This window comes from Ambystoma mexicanum, chromosome 5q (assembly GCF_040938575.1).
Source record: "Ambystoma mexicanum isolate Mex_15411 chromosome 5q, UKY_AmexF1_1, whole genome shotgun sequence".
In the NCBI taxonomy this organism is placed as follows: Eukaryota; Metazoa; Chordata; class Amphibia; order Caudata; family Ambystomatidae; genus Ambystoma; species Ambystoma mexicanum.
Window position 1 is genome coordinate 784,888,737 of NC_090933.1, and position 12,179 is coordinate 784,900,915.

Here is a 12,179-nt window from a genome sequence, read left to right on the forward strand (position 1 = left end):
GTTTCTGATCCCTGCTTCAGGGAAATGCTCTGTGTGAAAGATGTTAAGGACAACATTATGTGCATGACAACGTTTGTATCAATCAACATTTCTTATCACTTACATGCAAAAGATGATCTTGACAGATGGCTCAAAAAATAAGGGGCAGAAATAGAAGAGAAAGGAAATGGGGTATTGCTGTAAAACTGAAGAAAATGTATGATAGAGTGTTGAAGGAATGAATCATAGTAGGTGATTAAAAAGAAGGCAGGAGTGGCATAGCAACAGATAAAGTGTCCCAGCAGTGCTCCAATCAGAACTATTAAAGCACCACGGTACCACTGGTCTAAAAGGATGTCTTTAAAGACCTTCGTTGAGTCATCCGATGATAATCGAACTACACTAGAAGTCATTCCCACATCATCAGATGTCATCACGCTGTTAAAATCATCAGCAAATGTCTCAGAATGGTGGGTGATGATTGGGAAAGAGCCTAGGATGACTAAATGATTATGCTAACATTATCCCTATTTTAGGTAACTCTTTGTTCCCGATGATTTTAGGATGACTTGCTGATCACTTCAAGAGATTGCATGTTTGTCCTTGATGATTTGGGGATGATTCTGGGATGGCCTGCTGATTACTTCAAGAACATTGCCATGAAACATGGTTGTTCTTGATGACTTGGGGATGACTTACTGATTACTTAAGAGCAGAGTTTGTAGAATGATTTGCAGACTAATGCCGATTGTCATTCAGCTTTTGCTTAGTTGCACTTGTGCTGAATGATCCCCAATGTGGCAAGGGTGAAGCTTGAGACTATGTTGGGCCAAAGTGGAAGCCAGAGGCCTAAACATAGCATGCACCCCCTGGGCGAGAATTCTTTGCCATCCCAGTCAAAAGCAGGAACCCAGCAACCTCACAATCAATACATTACATTTCCATGCTGACTGCACCAATATATGGCAGTATTCGCATATATTCATTCACACAGGATTCATGTTTGCTTTGCGCATAATGCCAGCAATGATACTATAAGAAAACATGCCCATTATGACTCTGCCACACAGAAGTGTGTGGCAGAGCCATAATGGGCTTTGCCTTTAAAAATGTCTTGTCACAACAAGAAAACATGTCCAAACTGGCTGCATGTCATGGTTCGTGAAATAACAAAACGTTCACGCGGCAGACAGTGCAAAACTCCCTTTTCGTTCTTGCGACATTGGCAGTTGCCATACAGATTACAGCAACGCCATAAAATAATGCGACCTCTTCAGTGATTAGGAGTCTGCGTTGAGGAAAGCCTCAGGTTGCCTTGGTTAACCGACGCGAGGCGCCATGTCACACGCTGTAGGACTTCCGGTTTCCCCTATAGAACGGCACCTTCCGGACACCAGCGCTTCTAATTAAAGTTAGTGCCTCTGCGTTTTTGACTTTCCCATTCTTCCTGCTCTTCGCCTACGATCCTTTGTGGATTCTTCTGGATCGTGACTTTTACAAATACCCTGCTCAGAAGGTAGAATCAAGCACCTGTTTGGGACGCCTTACAGCCTTGTAGTATTGGTGCCTACATTATAGTCGTTAGAGTGTCCTTGTGCCACCCGGGGGTAGCCCCTTACTAACCTTTCCCCCTTCTCTTCACTACTAGTCTGATCCTTATCTTCCTTTCCTTGGATCATTGTCCGGTCATTCTCCGTTACAGGAATTCCCCTCAACTACATTGGGTAAGATTCTTTCGTCAAAGGGACTCTGGGTGGTTGTCTATACTTGTTTATCAACCCCATATTATTTCTTTTATCAATTTAGGGGGAAGACACAGTTTTTTTACCACCGCAAAGACATAGGATAACAGCTTAGCGCCCAGATATCCAAGTTAGTTCCACGTACTATACTTGCCTTGCACTCGTTTTTGATATCACTGGTCCTAAAATCTGTCCCCTTTTTGTTACAGCTTAGCGTATACCTGGTGGTTTTTTGTTCTCTTACTTGAATTGCTGTCCTGCCTGTGTTGGTTTGAACATGTAGGAAGGTGCTTCACAGAAAAGGTCCCCCTGTTTCAAAACATCCCAAAATATCTGGGTTCCAGATAGAGCGACTAAGACTGACCAGCAACCCGTCTGCCCCATCTGTGTACACTGACACTGCACAATGCAGTCGAATCTAGATGCATAACGCTTATCATGTCTGCTTTACCCTTGATGCCCAGTGAAAAAAGCTGCGCCACAGTAAGAAATGGCTTGACTGACTGCCCACTGCCCTACATGCCAGTCTAGATGCATAACAACACTGATCATGCTGGTTTTGTCATAGAATCCCAGTAAAAAAAAAGAAAAATGTCATACCACAACAAAGAATGGCTAGACAGGGGGCACCAAAATGCCAGAGCAGCCCCATATCCTTTCTAAAAACAAAAAAAAAAAAAAATCAACAGCATTTTGTACTGGCATCTATGATGGATACCCATTGAAAAGTGCATTGTTACTGCGCTGCCCTCACCAGCCAAAATCAGCTCCCTGGCCCAGCACAAACACACGCACACACATTCTTTGGCTCAATACGTACTCGCTTATTCACACACAGCATTCACTCACCCATTGCATGAGAGGATCAGAAGTGACCTTCCCATACATTTTATTAAACCCTTGCACCTGTTCCAAATAGGCACAGGGAAATGTGTTTCCCCCTGTGCTTTGTAAAGTGCACCTCTTTTGAAAATCGGGATTTACTTGAAAATGTCCAGAACCCCCTTTCCACCCCCTGCACATTTAAATATGCTTTGTGCGCAGTTCGCCACGTTTTTTGGCGCAAGTGAAGTCAATGAGCATCCCATCAGTTGCACCAATCACGTTTTGAAAATCGTGGCACAATGGTTTATCCCTACTGATCACTTCTTTACGCTGTTCGTTCATTTCAGAGAGTGTGGTTCAAGGCGTCAGGGGGGAATTAGGAAGAGGAAAGGAAAGGGTGCATGGGGATTTTACTGTTTCTGCCGTCACTGACCCCCAGATTTGCTCATGAGCAGGTATGGTGTTAAATACCATTAGCTCCAGAGCAAATACTGTGACTGGAATCGTTATACCCAGAGTACGTACTGTGCATGCCATCATTGTCGCAGAACAGGTATTGCGTCTCTAAATATAAGCCCCAGGAAAGGTATTCTGTGATATGTAACGTATTAGCAGGTACTGTATCAAACGTCATTAGTTATGTACTGTGTCTGGAATCGGTATCCCAAGTCCGGTACTGTATCTGTAATTATTTGCCTCAGGGCAGGTATTGTCAGATGTAGCCAATGAGCAGGTACGTACTATAATGAAAGGATATTCACGGGGCGTTGGTTCTAAGTCTGCAGCCATTTGACCTAGAACAGACACTGTGCCTGAAGTCATTATCCACAGAAGGGTCATTAGACTCAGAGAATGCACCGGATCTGCAGCCATTAGCCCTGGGAAATCATTACTTTCAGAGTAGGCACTGGACCTGGAGACAGTAGCACGTCTGCAATCATTAGTCGGCGCAGGTGTTTGTATATACGTCACTTACACCAGACCATGGTCTGTGTAGTAGCTGCACAGCAGCTATTGTGTCTGCGAGCATTCCAAAGCCTGAACTGTACTGTGAATGAACTTCGGAGCAGCTACGGTGTCTACAATAACAAAAACAGCCTGCCTGTGTAATTTCAAAACCAGATGTTTAGAAAGTCACGTACTTGAAATGTTTAATTTAAACATGTGACGAGTGCAATACAACGAATTACAGCTTCAGCCTCTTCAACGTGCATTTCCAAAGGTTGCAAAAGAGCCACTCTTGCAAATATACCAAAGGGGTGAGAATGACCTGAGTTAATGAACGCGAAAAGAAATGCATATAAAATGAATTACAAGAACTGGATCGCATGCACTCACCTGATGCTGCCTGGAAACTGAAAAGGAGCTTCTGGTAAAGAGAGACCTTATGTTGCCTTCATTATCAATTGAAACACACATTTAAAGTCCCTATGAGACCAGTTGGCATTGCGTTTAAAAGTTTGCCGACATTTTATGAAATGCCTTTAAGGCGTCATGATGAATGGACGTTTTCCACGTATGGCGTCTGTGTGCCTAGAAAGAAAATCATGTAGGAAGTAGAGCTCCATGCCATGCACGGACACGTATGTTTAGGTGCCGGTGACTTTGTTCTTTCGATTTTGATTTTGGTTGCAGCAACATCAGGTGTTCGTGTGTCTCCTTGGCTGGTTAGTAAGTAGTACCCCCGCCCCAAAACAGAAGTGATTTATGGCCGTGCAGCGCACGCCAGGAAATTTCAGGGCAGATATTTTATGCAAATTCTGCTGCCAGCAAGTAGGATTTATTGTTTGTAAACAGTACTTGCATGTTTTCCACCTCCAAATGGCAGTGGCTGTTTGTTGTATTCATGGACTTTCTACAAAACTGTACAGTGCATAGCTATCTTTCTTCACCCTTACCCGTACAACACGGCTTTCACTGTCTGAACCACAATGAACTCGCCCAGTTGGAAATTGAGGCCCTTGTCATCGCGTTGAATGGAAGTTAGCACGGGCCAACGTGCTGTTCTTGGAAGCAAGACCACGCAGAATCCTGGATCCGCGGTTTAGTGAGATAAAAAATAAAATAAAAATATATTTTTTTTTAACACAGCCGCATGCTTGCCTTTTTTCTGCACTGCGCAGGCCCTGAATGATATATATGTACCACTGATTGGGGGATGTGCCAAGGCATGAAGTTCCCTTGCCATGATTTCTGTACCGGTGCAGTGTTCTACATTGTGGGGGGTCTACCTATACCACAAGATGTCTTTCTTGAACCACCCCGCCCCCTCCTTATTTCTGTATAGGACAGAGTTCCTTAATTTCCCTGTGTTGTCTCACTGGCTAGGTGCCTGCATGCTCGTGTATACTATGCTATGCTAGTATGTAGTGAAAGTGCAGATATCTACCCATTCTTGCCAGCAAGATAACCACTAAGTATTTCACCTTAAAACTAACCATACTGTAGAGTGATATTTTGTGAAAAAGGGCATGTTTTTTTTTGTTTTTTTTTAAAGGCTAAAACGTATTTGTTATCTTGCTGTCACTGTTATATGTTAACATATTTTGATTTCTAGTTTGGGAGAGCACTTAGACCCTCCTTGGTCCCTAGAGGGCAGTGCATGTTCATTCTTGAACGACAGAAGCTTAATGTACTAAACAAACCTTTTTTGCAAAATACCGGTTGCTTTTTAACTTTTTAAAGTGATCCAATATCCACGTGCTTGTGGTGCCCTTGTCTGCGACGTTGCTATGTGTACGGTATGGTGCATATACAACTCGTACACATGAACGCACCTTCTGTGGGTACGAGCAAATCATTCCAGTGCTTTGCTGTGAAGTAAAGAGTGACTTAGACCGGCGATACTCCAAATTTGACTCGGTCATCTGTTTATGAACACTGCAGTGTCGCGTAGTCCCTGTGAGAATGTGCTTATTGTATATAAAGGGCACAGTGGTGCTATGCTTGTAATTTTAATAATTTGCCCAGGCAGATGCATGCCGATGCACAAATGCCCTCTGGCATAGATTTCCCTTGTGAGGATGGTTGATGTGTGATAAGTGTATGCGACTTCCGCAGCTTCTTCAATATTGCTTAATTCTGAAGCAGGGTGCCAAGGGGCGCAGTTATGGTTGGCTAGCATGAAGGGAGGACACGTTTTGAAGTGTGTGGCGGACTGAGCTGCTGTGTTGTACGGTTTATGCTGCACACCCAGGTGTAGTCTCAGGTTGTGAATGGTTGAAATGTCCTGATAAATGCACCCTTTGATTCCTGCCTTCATTCTCCTGGTGGCACAGGGTGCTTTGGGCTTGGACAGCAAATGGTTTCAGATATTGGCCACCCAAGCTCTCATTAAGAAAGGAGAAAAAAGGCTTCTCTAACCAACAATGGACAGATGCCCCCCATTTATTTATTACTCTCTAACAACCTATTACTCGCGGCCTTATCATTGCTTTCCCTTAAGTCATTGCTTTCACTCGAGTCATTGGGCACCAGTCAGCTTAAAAGTAAAAACACAGAACGCCACACTCTAAGTGACATCCATGAATTGTCCAGGGGGCATGGCCTGAGGAGGTCGCAGTGCTGAGCTCCAGCCGAGATCTTTGTCTTTGGAGTAAAGCGCTATATAAACCTAATCAATACAAAACAAAGAATTGATCCTACAGCCGTGAACAAACATTACGAAATGCAATAAAAAGTTCTCCCAAGCAAAAAGAAAGGGTTTCCCATCCTTCTACAAACAGTCCGACGAGAATCAGTGCCGGATATCGCTGTCAAGGCCTCCCGAAAGGATCCCACCCAGATGAGCAAGATGGCAGACACCGCCAAGGACCTGCAGCGATGAGGGGGATGGTCCACAAACTACTGTGACTCTCCTAAAAACGTGGGCACACAAAGAAGACCTGGAACTATCCCTCCACCGTAGGTAGGAGATCGTCCCTGGAGGGGAAGTCGAGTTACGAGACCTAGACGGAAGGCAAGGTGTCGCAGTCCGAGGTGGCAAGAAACTCAGGGCAGAGGCGGCTCGAAGTACCGAAACCCAACGCAGCATTGGAGGCAGTGAGTGCTGTAGAAGGGGGAAACGTAGCGAACATTACGTTCTGCTCCCAACGCTAGTGCGCCGGACAATGAGCTTGAGAGGGATGCAGTAGTTCATAACACGCGTTGCAGGGTGACCGGACTCTGCATGCAGGAAATGAAGTAACGACGGCAGGGAGCAACGAAAGCAGAGGATTAATGGATCTTGTCGGTCCGTAGTGGCAACATTGCTGCACCGCCCTGTAGCGAATGGACTTCCCCCCCACTGAACGAACCATGGGAGCAGCGGTAGTGGATTGAAGGGGGAATATTGAATGGAAAGGGAAGATTCGGAATCCCCAAGTGCTGCAGATAAGGTGAGCTGCGCCGCAACATAGCGATACTAACTTATTGAGGAGCACGGCGGTCCACGTTTAGGGCTACAGCCGCAAGCACACTTCCTGGCGCTAATCTGTGCAAAGGTCGGGCTGCGGGATCCCCCACGTGGAATGCTGAGCCAAAAGTCATTATTACACGGCACAAGCTCTTGGCCTGAGAGGCGACGCGCATTGGGGGTTGGCCCAGCATAACTGAGGTGGCTTGTTGCACTTTGAAGCCCCAGCAAAATAAGATTGGATTCACATTAGAATCGGTGTTCGAAGCGGCGGATAAGGAGGCAGCGCAGTGGGTGACCACAGCAACACATGCAGCAGCAAGGGCAATCATAGTGGTTGCCACACTGGACCAAAGAGTCCTCGGGCAAGAAAAGAGCAGGAAAGCCTGAGGGGAACACAGCTAGGCCCGCACCACTGCTACAGTACACCATAGCGCAGTGGGAATGGACTTCATCAGCTCTGCACTCTAGCTGCATCCAGAAGCTGAATAACGGGGAGTGCGCGATTGTACACCAGCCATGACACAGTGTGGACCCGATCTCAGTGCACCAATCGGTTCCTGAAAGGTGGAAGTTACATGGTGGTCTCCACAGGAGCCCCAAGACTAGGAAGTGCTAAAAAATGAGGAAACTGTGAGACCTGAAAGCTGGGTACAAGTTGCACTGGAGTGGGTGTGCGACTAGGAGAACCGGCAGCCCCAACGGTGATCACCTGGGAACCCAGCAGCCACGTGTGGAGAACTATCACTTGCCAAGCGATCACTGAATGAGCGCATTGAACTCAGCCCAATAGTACTCAATGTGTGCACAGCCTTACAGACTGCTCAAACATAACCCCACTTCCTTGAGAGGTCATCAAGAACAGAGGCTTGGAATATTGTGCAACGAACTGACAACCATCTGGTGCAATACCCAAACAACCATGTCTCCCTCTAAGGGTAAAGCAAAAGCAACGATCATGGATTCTTTTGCTGCAACCAAGCTGCAAGTCCTAATGCAGGAAGAAGCGACTCCATCCGCTGAAAAAAAAGGCCCCAGAAGACAACTGGGATGGACAGGTACTAGAGGCTATAGCTGCACTAAGGTCGTTCATAGACACAATTTGGCAGAAAGAGTAACTACTGCAGAAACCGGGCTCCAAGAAACATCAGAGACCATGGTGGATCTAAAAGCTAGAGTGCTAGAGCTAGAAAAGAGGGTTGCGACACTCGAAGCAAGATCTGAAGAAGAGGAGGAGTGGGCCAGACGCAATAATGTCTGTTTTGCTAGGGATTCCCGAGGGAATGGAAGGACCAAACCCGACCGGATTCGTGGAAACCTTAATACAGCAAGAGATCGGTGCGGGCCGACTTTCACAGGGCTTTGCGGTGGAAAGGGCCCACAGATCCCTTCAAAAGAGGCCGCCACAGGGATCACATCCCTGCCAGATGATTGCAAAGATCCTTAACTTTCAAGACAGGGAGATCATACTTGAGGGAAGGTGGAGAAATAAAAAGAGAACTCATAAATAGCTATTTACCCTGACTACACACCAGCTGTGCAGAGAGCAAGGAACTCCTTTGTCCCGATCGAGGCCAGGCTCGGACAACTAAACTTGAAATACATGTTAATGTACCCATCTAGACTGATCCATAAAGGGCGAGCCGTATTCCTGGAAACACCACCAGCAACCAACATGTGGTTGGAACATAACAATTTGGCCGATGGGGAGGAAGCAGTCACCTGAAAATCCCTTTCACTAAAATGGATGCGACTACTGCGGGAAGGAGCTGCCCAAAGGAGCTTTTTGTGGATTGGTTAAAGGTTGCTTTATGTCTGTTGCAGCTCCGTTATAGGATTAAATGGCCGGGGAACCTCCTCGGCCCCCTGACCTGAGCAAGTAGACCTAACCCATGGAATGATTAGTGCAGGCCTGTTGCTGGCACAATGGTACTCGCACTTAATGACCCAGATGAATCTGGACAGTGCGGGTGCACCCGAGCAATGCATTAGCTGGGCGCAGTTGTTTCAGTTTTGTTCATCGTTTTAACTGTTATAGGTCTTCAAGCGGAATGTTGCCGGTGGGGAATGGTCACATACTATAGCCAAAAGCAGAGTGAGGTTGGGTGCTATGCAAAGTGGGAGGTCCTGGGTCACGGTTTTGTCAGCAGTATGGGGGGCCCGAAGGTGGCTGTAGGAGCAATATCAGATGGCCATGGCAGCACAGCTTAAGGTGTTGACGGGGGATGGGCACTTAATTACGTAGGAATCAGGTAAATCCTTCCTGAACAGGAAAAAGGTATCTATTGCCCTGTTGCAAGAGACCCACCTCACGGAAGAGGCCACATCCAAGCTAAAGGGATGTTGGGGGGGGCAGGGGCACGTAGCGGCATACTCTAAGTATTTAGATTGGTGAATCCTGAGGTACCCTTCAGATTAAAGGGGGTTGAGGCGGACAAGGGGGGGAGGTATTTGATACTGTGGGGCGCTATTGAGCAAACTGAAGTTGGCATAGTTAATTCCTACTTTCCCAACCATGGTATTCCTGCACATATCAACACGCTGTGTGCCAGAATAACTCATCACAAGGGGGGGGGGGTTCTTTTGTGTGAAAGGCCTGGATCTAGACAGGTCTGAACCACTGCTAAATCGAACAGCAGCACCCCCCCCCAGCCCCAGCACTGAACGCAACGCTGGCACAATTGGATCTGGCCGATGTTTGGAGAGAGTTGCACCCCACAGATAAGGGATACTCGTATTTCTCCTTCCCGCACAGTTTATACACCAGAATAGATTACAGCTTCATGGGCAGGGCTCACCTGTCGCAGATTTAGTCTGCACAGTACCTGGGCAGATTGATTTCAGACCACTCACCATTAGTCATGCACTGGACGATAATGGGCCCCAGGCCCCACATCCCAATGTGGCGCATGCCTACAGAGGCACTAACAGACTAAGCCTTTAGAAAGGATCTCAGGAACAAACTGGGGAGTTTGTGGAAAATAATCGAGGCAACGTTAAATGCTGGAGCACGGTATGGGAAGCTATGAAGGTGGTAATGCGAGGTGAGATTATAGCAGGTGCAGGGGGTATCAGGAAAACGCTAAGGGTGGATCTGGAGATGCTGGAGGTGGAAATAAAACTAATGGAAGCTAACACTCGGGGAGATGAAGGGGGAGGAGGTGAAAGTGAGTGAAGGCGAGACATGTCTCTCAGGAAACTTGGGGGAGGCTTTCCGAGTTTGATTTCATAACTCGGACAACCAGGGCACACAGAGAAGGGGATACACTGGGCAGTCTACTATCATGGCTGTGCAGGAGGGAGCACCCAAGACATTTAACTACTGCGCTTAAGGATGAGGGGGTGTTGTATGCAGGACACAGCAATCAGTTAATGTTACTTTTGCAATTTCTACTCTATGTCATGATCACGGCAAAGGTTCCTAAAATTGCTTCCAAAAAGAATTGGTCTTCAATCTACCATTCGTGGATGTTAGGAAAAGACAACTCAGGGAAGTGTTAGGCATGGGTAGTACATCTTGACACTCAACAGGGCTGCCTGGGTTATGCTGGTAGCGTGCGCAGTGTAGGTCTAGTTGTTTTCTCTCTCCTCCTATTTAAGCCCCTCCCCTCGAGCATTCCCTGCTTCGCGTTCGGAAAGAATCCAGTCAATGCTTACCGCTGTCCAGCTTTAGGTCCCGTCACGTTCAGCGCCACTAGTCACCCTTCCTTTTCTGTCATTTTGGTTCCCTCTGCTCCCGTTATTTGTTTCCCCGGAGTTCCCTGTAATTCCTACAATTCCAGTCACAGAATTTTCCACATTAGGGTCTTGGAACTCTAGTCACGGAATTCTTCCCTGTCACTCAGTTAGCCCCGTCACTTTCCAGACACAGAGCGGCTTCCATGGTTCAAGGGTTTCAGTCAGGATATTTCGCAAGTATCTTTTATTTTCCCTGAAGTGTCATGGTTTTTCATGGTATTGTGAAGTTCTGTGTTACATTGTAATATTTATCTAAACACATGTTGCGCGCAATGTAATGGAGCCGGTTTTACGCTTCATTAGTTATTGAGCTTTCTTAGCTTTTGGTTTTAGTTGGTATGTGTTCTTCACACATATTGTTTGCAACAAGCTTTTGATGACGCATTTTGCTATTTTCAAAGGCTTGCACGCTCAGTGGTTGTGAGCGTTTTCCTGAGGTAAATTTGTTTCCTGTGGTGGTTCCACGAAAGCGTGTGTGTAGAAATTTTCCTCACATCCAAGGTACTCCCAACTCAGCAATCTTTCCCAGCCCTATTCACCTGTGGGGGTCCCTTGGATTGACCAATAGTTTCAGCTACTTCAGTTTAGGCACAGTCGTCTAGGGTTCACACTCTTTATCAATCCGTGTGAACATCTGTTCGAAGTACCTTCCCAGTTCATTTGAACTTTAGTAATAACGTCCTTCCTTGCCACTATAATTAGCGCCATATCCCTTCTTCAGAACTAGCGCCCCTGCACCGATGCAGGATGGAGAGCTAACAACACAAATTCCCAAGGTAATGAGAAAAGCTGAAGAATGACATTAGTGTTTTGGATTAGTTTAACTTCATTGAAGCGCTAGTCAAAATTCTTAGAATTCTCTTGTGTTTGTTCTAGGAACCTTTCATGGTATGTTGAAGGGAGATTTGGAAGCACACTAATTGAGTAAAGCTGTGTTACGTAGTTCCATCGTGAGTGTCCCCACAGAGTCCAAGTAAGCGTTACAGAACGCGAAGCCCACTGAAACATACTCTGCCTGGACATCATGGGAACTCCTGAGGTTGATCAGTTGGTCCAATTGTTGGGGGAATTGAGAGCGGAAGTGCATGCAGCACGTTCCGAAACTAATGCTCTGAGGAAAGAATTAGTGGTAAACAGGGATAGAACTGAGGAATTGGCCCGCCAAGTATTACAGTCACAAGCTGGTCAGGTTCCGTTGCCTTCTGGGAACCCCCAAGTTTCAGCCCCAATTGCACCATCAGTACCTGTCCAAGTAATCGTGCCAGGAAATATTCCCTTGGTCCCCCCAGAGCGCTTTTTTGGGGATCCAAAAAGGTTTGCAGTGTTTCTAAATCAGTGCAGGCTACATTTCTTATGCAGGCCGGGAACGTTTCCCACAGACCAATCTAAAGTGGCCTTTGTGTTGTCTTACCTTGGGGGGTACGCGGCTGACTGGGCAGTTCCTCTTGTCAATAGAGATGATCCGGTGTTGAGAAATTTTCAAGACTTCCAACGTGAACTGG

General features: G+C 46.5%; 1 protein-coding gene and 1 long non-coding RNA gene across 5 annotated transcripts in view; one reads left to right on the top strand and one right to left on the bottom strand.

Annotated features, from left to right (window-relative positions):
* Window positions 1–4,010, bottom strand: part of IMPA1 (inositol monophosphatase 1) — a 319,632-nt gene extending 315,622 nt beyond the window's left edge. The window contains exon 1 of one of the 2 annotated variants that reach the window (XM_069621274.1): window positions 3,885–4,010. The gene's annotated coding sequence lies outside the window, so the exon portion shown is untranslated. The remainder of the gene's footprint in view (window positions 1–3,884) is intronic. The other variant, XM_069621273.1, reaches the window with a different exon arrangement.
* A 61-nt stretch (window positions 4,011–4,071) lies between these two features.
* LOC138497667 (uncharacterized) overlaps window positions 4,072–12,179 on the top strand; it is a 56,676-nt gene continuing 48,568 nt past the window's right edge. Inside the window, exon 1 of one of the 3 annotated variants that reach the window (XR_011278633.1) lies at window positions 4,072–4,213. This is a non-coding gene — a long non-coding RNA (uncharacterized lncRNA). The remainder of the gene's footprint in view (window positions 4,214–12,179) is intronic. The other 2 variants (XR_011278634.1, XR_011278632.1) reach the window with 2 other exon arrangements.